This window comes from Dermochelys coriacea, chromosome 10 (assembly GCF_009764565.3).
Source record: "Dermochelys coriacea isolate rDerCor1 chromosome 10, rDerCor1.pri.v4, whole genome shotgun sequence".
Lineage (NCBI taxonomy): Eukaryota > Metazoa > Chordata > Testudines > Dermochelyidae > Dermochelys > Dermochelys coriacea.
In genome coordinates, this window is record NC_050077.1 from 37,919,440 (window position 1) to 37,937,008 (window position 17,569).

Consider the following 17,569-nt stretch of genomic DNA (forward strand, 5'->3'; position numbering starts at 1 on the left):
TGCCATCTGTCAGAGTGAGACACTGCTTAATTCAAATCCTGCTTAGCTTGTGGAACTTAGACTGTGTGTTTACTTTTTGTTTTCTTAAGGTAACTAACTCTGACCTATATGCCTATCACTTATCACTTAAAATCTATCTTTCTCTAATTAATAAACCTGATTTATATTTTACCTAAAACAGTGTGTTTTGGTTGAAGTGCTTGGGAAATCTCAGCTCAGTTTACAAAGACTAACGTGTGTCCACTCAGCACTGAGGGGGTGACAAACTAATGAACTTGCACTGCCCAGGGGAGCCTGGAGCAGTGTAAGATGGTACAATTCTGTGGTGTAGTGCTGGAGCTGGGGGGAATTGGCTGGAGCCTCCCTATGGATGGTTCATGAGTGGCTAGGAGATAGTTCATGGAACACAGTTGGGTGTGTCCCTGCCTGTGGATGTCTCTGTAAGTGCAGTACACATCAGAGGTTTGTAGCTTGACATCAGCATTACCATGTGAGAGGCAGCCCAGGTTGGTGGGACAGAAGGCTCAGCAGTCCCACAGTCGAGGCTGCACCCCAGGGACCCCGTAACAGGCACCATCCCCGCTTTTTCATTCTTTGGCCCCTGTAATCACTTAAGTCCGGGCTATGTGGGTCCTCTCTCATCTGAGCAGACGGGCCTTTTCTTGCTTCAGGAATTAAATAGGCTAGCACCTTTCCCCACTATTACACTGGGTCAGAACTTTGAAAGAGGAAAAAATTACTCACTCTCCCTGCGCGCACACATGCACACACATGAACAGTTTGCTGTCAGAGAGACAGGATCTCTCCTTTACTCACATCCAGACCAGTTTTCAGAAAAAACAGTGGTTCATGCCTAGGTTTAACTTGTGACCTGTACACTAACATTGGCAGAGAAATATTTGTGACGTGTGAAATTGGAGGTTCATGTCTAGGGCCTTCATCCATTCATTCTGCTACTGACCTGCTGTGTGATCAGAGGCAAGTCACACCAACACTCTGCCTGTTTCCCCCTCACCCTGTGTCTGTTTTGCCTATTTAGCTAGTAAGCTGTTCAGGGCAAGCACTGTCTCTCACCCAGAAATCTCAGCTGGAGCCTCCAGGAGCTACCATAATAATAAAAATCATTAATAAATAAGTCTTTTCTAATAGTAACACCATGATTATGGTCTCTTGTGGCTATCAGGTTCATTGGCACCCATTACTTTCCTATGCCTACATAGTCCTGTGCCCCACCATCTTAAACTGGGCTTAATGTGATGCCTGCACTGATAGTCAATCAGCTCACAGATAGCCAGACAGGGGACCTCTCTCACCAATGCAAACTCCATGCTGACATGGCCTATGCCCTCCTGCCACACGCCACACCCACTGTAGCCTGGGAAGCAGCCATAAATGAGTAGCGCTTCAAGTACTTTCACATTGGCCCCTGGAGCAGGAGTGCTTACCATATGCACTGCAGCCTGCACACCATGTTGTGTGTGGATGATAGGGTGCAGTTAGCATTACTCTCCTTCACTGCATGTTTGTATGTCTCTTCCCTCACCTCCATGACAATTGTGCCCCATTTGGTAGAAGAGGAATAGAGGTAAATGATATCCTGTGTGGGTAACAGTTGAACCAGTCTTCAGATTGAGACCTACTATGGTAGAGGACAACCTAGCTGTGGATACTGGTGAGTGGAGAGTCCATACCACCAGAGCAAACTGGCCCATGGTATCACTATCCTCCTCCCTGGTCTCCATTCTGCAAGAGAACTCACTTCTGGATCCTTACTATTTATTGTATTACAACAGCACCTAGAGGGCCCTCCAAAAAACTGATATCAGGGCCCCCTTGTGCTAAGCATGATACAGCATAGAGTGAGAAGCAGCCCTTGTCCCAAAGAGATTACAATCTAAATAGACAAAACAGAAAAAAGGTGGGATGGGAAAGAGACTTGCCCAAGGTCACCCAGAAGATCAGTGGCAGAGAAAACAGAACTGTGTCCTAATCCAGTGTGCTTTCTATTAGATCATACTGTCTCCAGCTGCTGTCAATCCTGCACACACCTGGTGCTGGGTTCTTCCCATGTGTATGAACACAGTCAAAGCCCAGAATGACATAGCCAAATCTGTAATATAAGAAATCTTCTGTGCTTTTCATTTCACGCACATGCCCCAGAGCTTCCTTCCTCATTCTTTCCGGTCTCATTCCCTCTCCCTCTTGCTTACAGAATCTTTGCAAAGATCATTATCTCCAGCAGGGTGAAAGATCAACCAGGGAATGTATTTACGCAGTCACTACAAGTTCCAAGAGTGGCCTATGTTACTAGGAATATTAAATGCAGGATAGTGACTGGAGCTGAAAATAAAGAGAATTTCTTAGGCTCAGTGCAGGCTTTATAACAGAGTTATTGTGCTAGCAACCATGATTGCTGTAGCTAAATTTGCATAAGCATTTTAATTCTAGTCCCCTCTTTTATTGGACTAGATTTTCAGAAACTTTTGCCTCTAAGGCTGAAGTTAGCCAGACTTGGTCTCTGCTTGAGGATGAAGCATTTGGGAAAGTGTTTAAACTATTATTTGTATTTAATTTATTTATTACAGTATTGCCTAGAGGCACCTCAGGGTCCCATTGGACTGGGCACTGTTCATACACATAGCGAGAGACAGAGAGCTCATGATCTGAAAGGACAAGACAGATAAAGGGTGAAAGAAGAAAATATTACTATTAAAGCTGGGCAGGAAATGGTTTTCCTGCACATGAAAATTTGTAAGATTTCAAAGGGTTTTTTTCTGTTCCAAACTGGGACAAAAATTACAAATCTCAAAAATATTACTGAGCCGAAAATCCAAAAACATTTGATTCAGGGCAATCAAAACATTTATTTTTATTTTTACTATAAGTGGCTTTAGATGTCCAAATGAAAAGTCATTTCAAATGGAAAACCAGAATTTTTTCATTCTGAAAATGTCAAAATAAATCATTTTGACAATTGGGGTGGAGGGGGGGATCAAAAATTGTTCATCAAAAAATGTGTCTGACCCAACCTTTTCCCACAAAATATTTCTGTTTCAAGAAATCTGCGTTTTCTGATGAAAAAATATTTAGTCTGTACATTCCTGACTGGCTCTAACTATTATCCCCATTTTACAGCAGGGGATATGAAGTGACTAGCACAAAGTCACAGAGAGAGTGCATGGTAGAGTCGGGAACTCAGCCCAACTCCCCGAAGTCCCTGTGAAAAAAACAGTAGTTTTCCCATTATAAAAGTGTCAGTTGTGACATGTAAAAACAGCTGGGGTGGAAAGCTGAAATTTGGCAGGAAAATAGCCCCAGTGAGAAGTGCCTTGAGTGCTGGTTTGGATTTGATATTGACTGTGGAGCCTTTGAAAATCACACTGTAGCATTAGTATAATATATGAACACTTCGTAGTAAGATTTGGTGTGACTAACTAAGGCCTCAAGGCAACAAGGCACTTGAGCACATGCTTAACTTTAAGCACTTCCCATTGGACTTAAGCACATACTGGCATGCTTTTCTGAATCTGGGCCTTAGCTGAAAAATGTTGTAAATATGTAGGGAACACGGCAGGACTCCACAGGAGTCCTTGTCTCAAGGAATGTGCATCACGAATGGTGAACAATGAATAAAACAAGGGCAACTGTGCAGTAGAGAACCTGTTCCAGCATCAATCCACACCCATGCCACAATGCAATGGTAACAGATGCCTTCATTAATGGTGTGGCTGGAATATATTCTTGCCTCACAATCCAAGAATTGAAATGGCAGAATCGCCGCTTATATAACTGCCTCCCAAATCACCTCTTCCCCTTCAGCTTAATCCCTGGAAAAATGAGTTCAGAATGGACACCTCCCATTTGCTTTGATTACAGTTTGATTACAGGTAGGAAGTGGTTTTCTGGAGTTTACACAAGGGCAAATCCTGACCATGTTGAACCCCTAACCTCTGCACCTGCAAGCTCTGTTTTGGGAGGGCTCTAAATGAGCCCCTGGTCCACATTCCCTTCTACTCCCTCATCTGTCTCCCTGCAGTTTTCTCTCACCACCACTGCAGTTTTGAGGACTCCAAGGTCCTCCCATGTACTCCATGAAGCTTTGCTCTGTTACCTCTTTCTGGGGCAGCTAGAGCATGGCAAAGCCTTGATGGGACAGAACCATGATGATGTCCATGCTGTTAGAACTTGCAATAATAATTTGGCAGTTTGTCTGGAAAGCAGTGGAGGAGCAGCCAATGGATTAGCCACTACTCATATCCATAGGGCTAAACACCAGGCAGGAACCCCAATCCCACATCATCTCTTTGACCTCCTAAATACAGGCCATGGGCCAAATACAGCCTTTTGGAGCCCAAACAGCCAAACCTCTGTTTCCTTCTCCTCACAGCACAAACACACTCTGGCCTCTCTATCCTCACCAAATCCACCCTTGATCCCATCTACCTGTCTAGATACCACCCTATCTCCCTCTTCCACTTCACCTCAGAACCCACTGCATGCACCCACTACCCTCCTCACTCCATTAAAATAGCTTTTTCCAAGGTCTCTGGAGATCTGCTTATAGCCAAATCTCAGCCTCTACACCATACTCCTAGACTCCTCAGCTGCTTTTGACACTATCCACAAACTCTCCTCAAAATCTTGCCTTCCCTTAGCTTTCGTGATGCTGCCCTTTTGGTTTTCCTCCTACCTCTGTGGCTGTTCCCTCTGAATCTTTTAGTGGGTCCACTCTGTGATGTTGCACCCCATAAGGCTTTATGGAAATATGCATATTAAAGTACATATGACATTACTGGAATATGTTTGATGCTACATATGCCATGTAACATATCTCTGTAAAGGTTATGATCTACTGAATATATTCATCCTATTTGTATGCATGTATTATTTTTGTATTCAAAGTTATGAATATTGGCTGTGTACTTGCTTGATTTTTAAGTAGCCTTATTAAAGCATTTGGTCAACTTCTTGAGAAAGAAATGTGCAAATTAAGTGCCCAATCAAGAAACACTTAATGAACAATGGATCTTGGAAGGCTCCAATCCACATAAGAAGTCTTCCTGGAGACATTCAAGATAGCATGTGAGCAATGGCTGCTGCCTGTAAAAACTGAGTCATGCATAAACATATGACTTGCTCATGTGACTCCAAAACTCCATCTTGGAGCTGGACTTTGCATAGGAGAAAGGAAGGGGTCTCCATTCACAAGAAAAAGTCTATTTAAACCCGTGGGAGACCCCTCCATTTTGTCTTCAGCTGGCCCAAGAGATAGCAGCTCCACCCCAAAAGATACCTGAAAGAAACTGGAACAAAGGACAGTAGCCACAGGGAGTGTGAGTGATTGCTGGACCCAGACTAGAAGGAGACTAGTCTGTAAAAGGAAGCTTACTGAAACAACTCTGAGGGCGAGGTTTTATCTGTATTCAGTTCTCTTACTATATTAGGCATAGACTTGCATGTTCTATTTTATTTTGCTTGGTAATTCACTTTGTTCTGTCTGCTATTACTTGGAATCACTTAAATCCTACTTTCTGTGTTTAATAAAATCACTTTTTACTTATTAATTAACCCAGAGTATGTATTAATACCTGGCGGGGGGGGGGGAAGCAGCTGTGCATATCTTTCTATCAGTGTTATAGAGGGTGAACAATTTATGAGTTTACCCTGTGTAAGCTTTATACAGGGTAAAACGGACTTATTTGGGGTTTGGACCCCATTGGGAGTTGGGCATCTGAGTGTTAAAGACAGGAACACTTCTTAAGCTGCTTTCAATTAAGCTTGCAGATTGTGGGATGTGGTTTCTGTGATCCAACCCATCACACACTCCTCTCTCATGCTCTGTGTAGCCCACAGGGCTTCATCCCTGGCAGTCTGCTCTTCTTGCTATACATCCTCTCTTTGGAGATCTCATCCACTCACACAGCTTTATATGCTGTTTTTATGCTGATGACTTGGAAATCCACCTTTCCACTCATGACCTATCTTCCGCCATCCAACTCCATATCTTAGCCTGTTTCTCTGAAACCTCCTGGATGCCTCACCAGCAATTTAAACTTATCCTGGCCAGAGCTGAACTCTTTATCTGTTCTCCTGAAGCCCCCTCTCCCTGCATGCTTACTTCACCATTGACAACATTTCCTGGTCACTCAGGCTCTTAACCTAGGGAGTCATGTCTGACAAGGCCTCCCTCTCTCTTGGCCCACACTTCCAGTCCATGTCCAAAGCTTTCCACAGCATCCTACACAAATTTAAAAAATGTAGCCTCTACTTTCTGTCCACACTACAAAAACTCTAGTTCATATCCTCAGCGTCTCCCATCTTGACTATTGCAACCTCATCCTCTCTGGCCTCCTTTACACACACATTGTCCCATCCCCTATCCATTCAAAATGCAACTGCTAAGGTCATCTTCAGTCTTTTGCTCCAATGTGACCCCATCTTTGACACTTTCCATTGGTTTTCCATCTGCATCAAACTGAAGACCCTTCACAATTCTGTTGGTCCCTACTCATCCCTTCTTCGTTCATTGCATTGACTACATGTCCTTTGTGCCACTAAGAATGCCAGCCTTGTACACACATTTGCCTGCTTATTCCTCAACTGTCTCTGTGCTTTCTTCAAAAACGCTCCTTATATATGAAACACGTTTCCTGAATAAATTTGTAAGGCCTCTCCCCTCCCCTCCTTCAGAACTACCCTCTCCATGAAGTCTACATGAGATCAGCCAGTGAAGGATGTTCAAGTAATGCAACAGTCTGGAAGAGCCATTTTTATTGATATATTTTCAACTTTCAGATGATTAGGAAATATGGAGTTGTGCACATAGCCAACCTTTGTGATTGCATCTTCCTATCTTCACCACCCGCATCCCTACCCTCCTTTTGTTTGCCACGCTCACTTATTGTGCCTCATTTCTAATTAGACTATAAGATTCATAGATTTTAAGTCCAGGAGGACTGCTTTGATCATCTAGCCTGCAGAACACAGGCTACAGAACCTCACCCAGCAATTCCTGAATCAAGACCACAACCTCTGTTTGAGCTGGGGCATATGTTTTAGATACCCAGTCTTGATTTAAAGACCCCATGTGATGGAAAATCCACCACTTCCCTAGATAAATTACTCTACAGGTTAATTATCCTTAAGCTCTGCTTGTCTATGTATGTGTTTGCTGCCTAGTACAGTCCGGATCCCAATTGAGACCTTTAGGAACAATAATAACAATTAATAATAAACTACAGATCCTAGCATGCAATGCTCCACCTAGATCTGAGAGAAAGGATGATTAAATTAAGATGCAGCATTGCATGCTGGAACCCATAGGCTCTGTGGCTATATGTACATAATTGAAGCTAGCTGCAACATCTTCCATATTGAAAAGGAGTACTTGTGGCACCTTAGAGACTAACAAATTTATTTGAGCATAAGCTTTCGTGAGCTACAATTCACTTGCATCCACTGAAGTGAGCTGTAGTTCATGAAAGCTTATGCTCAAATAAATTTGTTAGTCTCTAAGGTGCCACAAGTACTCCTTTTCTTTTTGCGAATACAGACTAACACGGCTGCTACTCTGAAACCTATCTTCCATATTAAGTGTGGTTCTCTGGCAGAGCACCATGTAGCCCTTGGTTATGTGTCCTTATATAGTCTCTTTCCCCTTACTGTATATTTTTCAACCATTTTGTTGCATGGTTTTTAGTGGAGAGATAGAATTGTATGATGGGGTCTGATTCAAGGTCCATTCTTTTGATTGATTTACATGGATTTTAGATCAGGCCCAGAAGGAACTGGTTAGCGTGAGTGCATATCACAGCCAGCTACTGAACAGAATCAAAGCTGCTCAGCTGTGTGCTATAGACCCCACACTGTTAATAGCTATGAGTGATTCCTCATGAAACCTGGATTTTTGGAGCAGGAGGATCTGAGTTCTGTCCCCACCTTCACTGTGAGGTTCAAAAAGATGTGCAGCAGCAGCACAACAACTGGTAGACGGCCATGGATTTCTTATAATGCTGTTATTTAAGAGCTGGATTGGAGATATGATGAACTGTGCAATGTTAATAAATTAAATGAATGATGATAAACAGCTACAAGCTGACCAGAATTAGAGTAATTTTAAAACTTTATTCACGCATTTTGATTCAATGAAATAAAATATTTCACGCTCTACTGTATTGCTGTATAATTTTGAAGGGATTCAGGATTGTTGTTAAATCATGCATAAATTACTCTGCAACCTGGCTGAGAGAGTGTGTGTGTTAATTACATTGTCGAGGTGTATGGGAGAGGTAGTACATTTGTTGATTTGAACTACTTCAGTAGTTCTTTTCCTCTGTGATCCAGTCCTCCCTGTACACACAGCTCTCACCTGTGGCTCCAAGTAGCTGTAAGTATGCAGCAGTGGCCACAGCCCGTTAAACTGATTTGGCAGGCAGGCTAAACCATGTGAGGGTAACTGGAAGTGTGGAAACAGATGGTGATTTAGGGATTGCCTTCCCAAGCATACTAAGATTATTCTGGTAGCCAAGGCAAAATATATTGGTCTAACGGCTTGAAAAGCAGTGAAGCAACATACTGTGGAGGGCAAAAGGCATGATGGGGCACTACAGAAGTCATGACTATCCACAGCAGCTAAAGAAGCCTCCAGCTGTAACAGCCTTTGTGTCACTGGCCAAGCTTCAGCAGCCAAGAGAATGGGACTGTCCCAGTGCAATGATTTTCCCATTTTAATCAACTTCACGCACACGTCATTCATGCACATCTCTCTTCAAAAGTCCTGTAGCGATGGGGAAGTGGCAAAGCAACAGGTGAAGATGATTACTAGCAGTTGTAGCCACAAGCCTGCACACAGGTGGCCTGGGACATTGGTCTCCCATCCCTGACCCAAGGGCAGCAAGGAAGCTTGGCAACACCCCAGCTGACAGAGCAGCCCTTTTTAGGATTGCACTGCTCTCCCTTTTTAAGGGAAGGGACTAGAAAAATGCCTCAAATATTGCTTGCCCAAATTAAATCTGGCTAGCTTACCGTGCTTGCGGATCATCCTCAATGTGGTCAGAAACTAAAAAAGTACTAAAGATTGCTGGTTGGACCATCGGGACTATGACAGACAAAGATGATACTTCTCAATTTGAAAAAAGAACTGCTCTCCTTTCAAAAGAGCTAGACCTAATATGGGTCCCACCGCATTTCAGTGAAGTGATAATAAAATGTTTAAAATCCACCAGACTCCGTCTTGGCTAAAACCTGAATGGAAAACACTTAGAGACAAATATGTAGGACACTGCAAGATAGGTGTCAGGACAGAAGTAAAGGGAATCAAAGATTGCTGCAATCAAAGTAGTGCTACCACAGCAGTGGAGAATACAGGCTGAAAACAGTGGTAGCATTGGGAAAATCATGGCACAGATCCAGAACAAGGAATACACCAACCAAGAGACAGTTGAGAGCACCTCAGAAGCCCTGTGGGGGTAAGGGTATCTTTTGTGCAGAAATGCCAGATGAGTATTATTATCCCTATTTCATGGATAGGGAAACTGAAGCTAAGGCTATGTTTACACTATGGAACTTACAGCAGCACAGCTGTACCACCGCAGCTGCATCGCTGTAAGGTCTCGCTTGTAGCTGCTCTATGCCGGAGAGATGGGAGGGAAGCTCTCCCGCTGGCATAATTAAACCACCCCCAACAAGCAGTGGTAGCTATGTCTGAAGGAGACGCTCTCCCACTAACAGCACTGTCCACACCCACCCTTTTGTCAGTGAAACTTTTCTTGGTCGGGGTGTTTTTTTCACACCCCTAGCTGACAAAAGTTTTACCAACAAAAGTGTAGTGTAGACATAGCTTAAGTGATATAGCCAGAGTTGCATACAAAGTTAGTGGCAGAGTTAAAAATACAACCCAGAATACCTGATTCCCAGTCAGGAGTGAAGAGAAGTGTTTCTTGGAGAGAAGAAACTCCCATTTCCTTCCCACATCAACAGTGGCACCCATCAGCCCAATCTCCTCCCTACTCCACTAGCAGGATGGGAATAGGGGACAACATTATAGTGATGAGGGCAGTATAAGCACCTGAATATAATAGAACAAAGCTCTCCAATCAGTTCCTTCCTTGGGCCACTCTTGCTTGGAGTCCCACAACAGAGTCAGTCCCATGTTCTGAAGGATCTATGTACAGTATTATTTGCCCAGCCAGATCCCTGTCCAGATGAACTTTCCCTTGTGGCCACTTTCTGTCAACTGTGACTTAGTTACTCAACTTAGTTCATAGGAGTTTGGGGAATGTGCAGATGTCATCCAGCCTCAGTAGTAAGGGTGAAGGAAATGGGGGTGGGGTGTTATCTAGTCTCACTAGTAGGGGTATGTCATAAATATAAAGGGAAGGGTAAACACCTTTAAAATCCCTCCTGACCAGAGGCAAAGAAGCTAGGATAACCTCGCTGGCACCTGACCAAAATGACCAATGAGGAGACAAGATACTTTCAAAGCTGGAAGAGGGGGGAACAAAGGGTTTGTGTCTGTCTGTGTGATGCTTTTGCCGGGGACAGAACTGGAATGGAGTCTTAGAACTTAGTAAGTAATCTAGTTAGATATGCGTTAGATTATGATTTCTTTAAATGGCTGAGAAAATAAGCAGTGCTGAATGGAATGGACATTCCTGGTTTTGTGCCTTTTTGTAACTTAAGGTTTTGCCTAGAGGGATTCTCTATGCTTTGAATCTAATTACCCTGTAAGGTATTTACCATCCTGATTTTACAGAGGTGATTCTTTTTACTTTTTCTTCTATTAAAATTCTTCTTTTAAGAAACTGAATGCTTTTTCATTGTTCTTCAGATCCAAGGGTTTGGGTCTGTGGTCACCTATGCAAATTGGTGAGGTTTTTTACCAAACCTTCCCCAGGAAGGGGGGTGCAAGGTTTTGGTGAGGATTTTTTTGGGGAAAGACATTTCCAAAGGGCTCTTTCCTAATAAAAAACCCGGTTAGACATTTGGTGGTGGCAGCGATAAAGTCCAAGGGCAAAAGGTAAAATAGTTTGTACTTTGGGGAATTTTTAACCTAAGCTGGTAAAAGTAAGCTCAGGAGGTTTTCATGCAGGTCCCCACATCTGTACCCTAGAGTTCAGAGTGGGGAAGGAACCTTGACATGGTGGCAGAGCGGTGGGATTAACTTGAAATCATTTTGAGATCAATTTGAGATTTTTTGAACCAGAAGCACAGATTTGAAAAGGAAATATTTTTTTTTCCTTTGGGTTGCTGAAAAGCAGGGTTTTGGCTGAAAGCAGTTAGTTTTTTTTTCTGCTTTGGGGCCAGAACAGAGACAAAAGGGAATTGTCTTTTGTGAGCTGGAGTCTTCTCTACCTAAAGGCAGGGTAGTTAACCTCCTGCAGGGAAATTCACCAGTCTTCACAGACCTGAAGAAGATTTTTTTTTTTAACCTAAGAACAACTAGAGGGGTTTTCTGCCTATTTGCCTGGAGACAAAGGTGTTAGGGTTGTTGCAGGGTTTTTTTTAAATTTTTGTTGTTGTTGTTGGTTTCTGGGGGGGGGGAATTTTTCTGTAGGCTGACAATCACTATCAGAGAATACAGGTATCGTATTACAGCGCAGCAAAATTTTACAAGCCACGTTTTTTTTGTTTGTTTGTTTTATTTCTAACTCTTGGGTGTAAAGTTACTTAAAAACAGAGAGGTAAAGATGACAGAAACCAAGACACAACACAAATTGGAGTTAGCCAGACTGGAGGCAGCGAAAGAAGCAGAAAAAGCCCTAGAAGCTGCCCACAGGAGAGAAATGGAGGCAAAGGACAAAGAAATGGAGGCAGCGAAAGATGCAGGACAACACCGAAAGGCTGCTCACAGGAAAGCTATGGAGGCAGAAAAAAACCAAGAGGCTGTTCACAGGAGAGCAATGGAGGCAAAGGAAAAAGAAATGGAGGCAAGGGCCAAAGAACTGGAGGAGAAGGAAAAAGAGAGGAAGTATGTGGAGGAGGAGAAGGAAAAAGAGAGGAAGCATGCACAGGAGATGGAGAAGGCAAAGGCTCAGCAGAATATACCAACAAACCCTAGCAATCCTTCTCCAGGGACCACTTCCCATCCCAGAAAGTTCTCCACCTACAAGGCAGGCGATGATACCGAGGCCTTCTTAGAAAACTTCGAAAGGGCCTGCCTTGGGTACAGCATCTCTACAGACCAATACACGGTAGAGCTGAGGTTGCAGCTCAGTGGACCCTTAGCTGAGGTGGCGGCTGAAATACCTAAGGAACGCATGAACAAGTATGAACTGTTTAAAACCAAGGCGAGACTCAGAATGGGGCTAACACCCGAGCATTCCCGTCAGCGATTCAGAGCCCTAAGGTGGAAACCATTTACCCGACAAGCCTACAACATTGTGAAACATTGGGATGCCTGGATATCAGAAGCAAGTGTTAAATCTCCAGAAGATTTGCCCTTCCTAATGCAAATGGAGCAGTTCTTAGAGGTTGTTCCTGATGAAACAGAAAGATACATCCTAGATGGGAAGCCCAAAACTGTAATCGAGGTGGGGGAGATTTGAGCCAAATGGGTGGAGATGGCAGAAAAGAAAAAAACTGATCGCAGTTGGAGTGGATACCAGAAGGGACAACCTCAGACTACCTCCTACTACCGGGGGCCGCCCAAGGCCCCAACGAACCCTCCAGCTACCTTATCTTCCCGCCACACCATTCTCCAGAAACCCACCTTGCCCCAGTGACCCGTCAGCTGGACGATATTTTAAATGTAACGAGCCGGGGAAGGTAAAAGCCAACTGCCCCAAGAACCCCAACAGATTACAGTTCATTGCACCGGAATCACCCCAGACGTCCTCAGACCCAGATACGCTTGGAGCGGAGGGGTGGACGGGAAGAAGGTCACTGCGTGGAGGGACACCGGAGCACAAATGTCAGCTATCCATGCTTCCTTAGTGGACGCCAATTTAATCAACCCAGAGATCCAAGTGATAATTCAACCCTTCAAGTCAAACTCTTTCAATTTGCCTACAGCCAAGTTGCCTGTCCAATACAAGGGCTGGTCAGGAACATGGACTTTTGCAGTCTATGATGATTATCCCATCCCCATGCTGTTGGGGGAAGACTTGGCCAACCGTGTAAAGCAAGACAAGAGGGTGGGAATGGTCACCCGCAGCCAGGCTAAACAAGCCGTCACGCCCAGCTCTGTTCCGGAAACTTCGACCAGGACCCGGTCAGAGGTGATGGACCCGGACACCAGGCCAATGTCTGCAACAGCAGTAGTGGATCCAGTCCCAGAGACCCAGACAGAGCCAGTCCCAGAACCGGAATCAGCAGAACAACCAGCACCAGCCCCATTGCCAGCACTGAATCCAGTACTTGCAACCCCAACCCCAGAGGGCCCCAGCGAACCTGAATCAGCAGCAGCCAATAACACAACACAAGAGGCTCAGCCGGAGCCTGAACCCCAACATAGTGCACCAGTGGAGAGCAGTTCACAGTCAACGGAAACAGCCCCATCCCCTACATCGCTTCCAGAGGGACCAAGCCTAGGTCCACAATCCAATGAGGAACTGATGTCTCCAGCATCAAGGGAACAATTCCAGACTGAACAGGAAGTAGATGAAAGCCTCCAGAGAGCTTGGACGGTGGCATGGAGCAACCCACCGCCTCTCAGCTCTTCTAATCGATCCAGGTTTGTTGTAGAAAGAGGACTTTTATACAAGGAAACTCTTTCTGGTGGACACCAGGAAGACTGGCATCCTCAGAGACAGTTGGTAGTTCCAACTAAGTACCGGGTCAAGCTCTTGAACTTAGCCCACGATCATCCTAGTGGCCATGCTGGGGTGAACAGGACCAAAGACCGGTTGCGGAGGTCATTCCACTGGGAGGGAAAGGGCAAGGATGTGTCTACCTATGTCCGGTCTTGTGAGGTATGCCAAAAAGTGGGAAAACCCCAAGACCAAGTCAAAGCCCCTCTCCAACCACTCCCCATCATTGAAGTTCCATTTCAGCGAGTAGCTGTGGATATTCTGGGTCCTTTACCAAAAAAGACACCCAGAGGAAAGCAGTACATACTGACTTTCGTGGATTTTGCCACCCGATGGCCGGAAGCAGTAGCTCTAAGCAACACCAGGGCTAAAAGTATGTGCCAGGCACTAGCAGACATTTTTGCCAGGGTAGGTTGGCCCTCCGACATCCTCACAGATGCAGGGACTAATTTCCTGGCAGGAACTATGGAAAGCCTTTGAGAAGCTCATGGGGTAAATCACTTGGTTGCCACTTCTTACCACCATCAAACAAATGGCATGGTGGAGAAGTTTAATGGAACTTTGGGGGCCATGATACATAAATTTGTAATTGAGCACTCCAATGATTGGGACCTAGTGTTGCAGCAGTTGCTCTTTGCCTACAGAGCTGTACCACATCCTAGTTTAGGTTTTCACCATTTGAATTTGTATATGGCCGCGAGGTTAAGGGGCCGTTACAGTTGGTGAAGCAGCAATGGGAGGTTATTTACACCTTCTCCAGGAACTAACATTCTGGACTTTGTAACCAACCTACAAAACACCCTCCGAACCTCTCTAGCCCTTGCTAAAGAAAATCTACAGGATGCTCAAAAAGAGCAAAAAGCCTGGTATGATAAACATGCCAGAGAGCGATCCTTCAAAGTAGGAGACCAGGTCATGGTCTTAAAGGCGCTCCAGGCCCATAAAATGGAAGCGTCATGGGAAGGGCTATTCACGGTCCTGGAGTGCCTGGGAGCTGTTAATTATCTCATAGCATTCCCCACCTCCAACCGAAAGCCTAAGGTATACCATATTAATTCTCTAAAGCCCTTTTATTCCAGAGAATTAAAGGTTTGTCAGTTTATAGCCCAAGGAGGAGATGACGCTGAGTGGCCTGAAGGTGTCTACTATGAAGGGAAAAGTGCTGGTGGCGTGGAAGAGGTGAACCTCTCCATGACCCTTGGGTGTATGCAGTGACAGCAGATCCAGGAGCTGTACACTAGCTACGCGCCAACGTTCTCAGCCACCCCAGGACTGACTGAACGGGCATACCACTCCATTGACACAGGTAATGCTCACCCAATTAAAGTCCAACCTTACCGGGTGTCTCCTCAAGCTAAAACTGCTATAGAACGGGAGATCCAGGATATGTTACAGATGGGTGTAATCCGCCCCTCTGGCAGTGCATGGGCATCTCCAGTGGTTCTAGTTCCCAAACCAGATGGAGAAATACGTTTTTGCGTGGACTACCATAAGCTAAATGCTGTAACTCGCCCAGACAACTATCCAATGCCATGCACAGATGAACTATTAGAGAAACTGGGACAGGCCCAGTTCATCTCTACCTTGGACTTAACCAAGGGTACTGGCAGGTACCGCTAGATGAATCCACCAAGGAAAGGTCAGTCTTCACCACACGTCGGGCTGTATGAATTTAATGTACTCCCTTTCGGGCTGCGGAAGGCACCCACCACCTTCCAAAGACTTGTAGATGGTCTCCTAGTGGGATTAGGAGAATATGCAGTCACCTACCTTGACGATGTGGCCATATTTTCGGATTCCTGGGCAGAACACCTGGAACATCTACAAAAAGTCTTTGAGCACATAAGGGAGGCAGGACTAACTGTTAAGGCTAAGAAGTGTCAAATAGGCCTAAACTGAGTGACTTACCTTGGACACCAGGTGGGTCAAGGAACTATCAACCCCCTACTGGCCAAAGTGGATGCTATCCAAAAGTGGCCTGTCCCAAGGTCAAAGAAACAGGTTCAATCCTTCTTAGGCTTGGCCGGTTATTACAGAAGATTTGTACTGCAATACAACCAAATCGCCGCTCCACTGACAGACCTAACCAAAAAGAAACAGCCAAATGCCATTCATTGGACCGGAGAGTGTCAGAAGGCCTTTAATCATCTTAAAGCGACACTCATGTCTGACCTGTACTAAGGGCCCCAGACTTTGATAAAGCGTTCCTAGTAACCACAGATGCGTCCAAGCGTAGCGTGGGAGCAGGAAGGACCGGATCAAGAATTCCATCCTGTAGTGTTTCTCAGCAAAAAACTGTCCGACAGGGAAAGCAACTGGTCAGTCAGTGAAAAAGAATGTTACGCCATTGTCTACGCTCTGGAAAAGCTACGCCCATATGGTTGGGGACGGCGTTTCTACCTGCAAACCTACCATGATGCGCTACAGTGGCTTCATACCACCACGGAAAATAACAAAAAACTTATTCGGTGGAGTTTAGCTCTCCAAGATTTTGATTTCGATATCCAACACATCTCAGAAGCTTCTAACAAAGTGGCTGATGCACTCTCCCGTGAAAGTTTCCCAGAATCAAGTGATTAAAATCGTCCTTGAGATGTGGAAATATTGTTAGTATTTATATACTTGGCAGTATATTTAGAGGTGCATGTGTCTTAACTGTTTTTTCCTAGAGCTCCAGGAAGAAATCCCAGCCAGCGTTTCACCCTATCTGTGATTTGGGGGGCATGTATTAAATATAAAGGGAAGGGTAAACACCTTTAAAATCCCTCCTGGCCAGAGGAAAAACCCTTTCACCTGTAACCTCGCTGGCACCTGACCAAAATGACCAATGAGGACACAAGATACTTTCAAAGCTGGAGGGGGGGAAAAACAAAGGGTCTGTGTCTGTCTGGGTGATAAGAAAAGGAGTACTTGTGGCACCTTAGAGACTAACAAATTTATTAGAGCATAAGCTTTCATGAGCTACAGCTCACTTCATCGGATGATGTTTTTGCCGGGGACAGAACAGGAATGGAGTCTTAGAACTTAGTAAGTAATCTAGCTAGATATGCGTTAGATTATGATTTCTTTAAATGGCTGAGAAAATAAACAGTGCTGAATGGAATGAATATTCCTGTTTTTGTGTCTTTTTGTAACTTAAGGTTTTGCCTAGAGGGATTCTCTATGATTTGAATCTAATTACCCTGTAAGGTATTTACCATCCTGATTTTACAGAGGTGATTCTTTTTACTTTTTCTTCTACTAAAATTCTTCTTTTAAGAAACTGAATGCTTTTTCATTGTTCTTAAGATCCAAGGGTTTGGGTCTGTAGTCACCTATGCAAATTGGTGAGGTTTTTTACCAAACCTTCCCCAGGAAGGGGGGTGCAAGGTTTTGGTGAGGATTTTTTGGGGGAAAGATGTTTCCAAAGGGCTCTTTCCTAATAAAAAAAATCCGGTTAGACGTTTGGTGGTGATAAAGTCCAAGGGCAAAAGGTAAAATAGTTTGTACCTTGGGGAAGTTTTAACCTAAGCTGGTAAAAGTAAGCTTAGGAGGTTTTCATGCAGGTCCCCACATCTGTACCCTAGAGTTCAGACTGGGGAAGGAACCTTGACAGGGTGGAAAGAGCAGAGGCTCCTGGGGAGAGAGTATAGAGGTATCCCAGTTTAAGCAAAAGAAATAAAGTCAGCAAAGCCTTGTAATGCACACCCATCCTCATTCATCCTTTGTCTGCATGCTCCTTATGGGCACTGTAATCTCATCAGGCTTCCCTCTGGACCCACTGGGTGGCTGGGCAATGAAATGGCAGATGAAATTCAATGTTGATAAATGCAAAGTAATGC